This window comes from Globicephala melas, chromosome 11, assembly GCF_963455315.2.
Source record: "Globicephala melas chromosome 11, mGloMel1.2, whole genome shotgun sequence".
Taxonomy (NCBI): Eukaryota; Metazoa; Chordata; class Mammalia; order Artiodactyla; family Delphinidae; genus Globicephala; species Globicephala melas.
In genome coordinates this window covers 47,334,321-47,334,998 of record NC_083324.2, presented here as the reverse complement: position 1 = coordinate 47,334,998, position 678 = coordinate 47,334,321, and positions in this window count along the sequence as shown.

Below are 678 nucleotides of genomic sequence, written 5' to 3'. Positions count from 1 at the left end.
CCCCCCCCCCCCCCCGCAAAGCTCTGTGGAAGACGCGGCGGGTGGGCAGGGAGGGAGTCTGACATTGCTTTCCCTGCCTCATCCAGGGTGAGAGGGTGGCCAAGTCAGGGGACAGAAGTGGCCCAGGATCCCTGCCCCTTTCTTCCTAGTGTACTGTCGTCCGGGCAGGCTTCTGGCTGTGGGGTGGACTTGGGGGAGAGTGTGTTCTTTTTGATCACTGTGGGGAGATCTCCTGAGCCAGAGAGATCCATGGGAGGGAGCAGACACGTGGGGACAGAGGCCACCATGCCACAGTGTCCTGCAGAGGACTCTTCATGATGGGCAGCCAGAGAAGGCCATGGATGTAGTCGTTAGCTCATGCTGGGGCTGGCATAAGCTGGGCTTTTGCCTGGGGCCGTTGGTCCCTATCAGGAGTCCTTCTTTGGTTGATTACTTGGGGTGTGAGGGCTGAGAATGGACCCTTCTTAGGAGGAAGCGAGACCCAGCTGTGCATAAATGTGGTGAGCGCCTCAGCCTGGTGTTCAGATGGCCTTCCTGTCCTGCTGGCTTTCAGTAGGTGCCCGGAGGGGTCAGTCCTGCTGGGGAGGCTTCCCTGTGTGTGCCAGCTGCTTCTGACTCAGGATTCACTCTTTCTGGATGTGGTGGCATGTGTCCAGAACACGAAGGACCTTGTCCAGC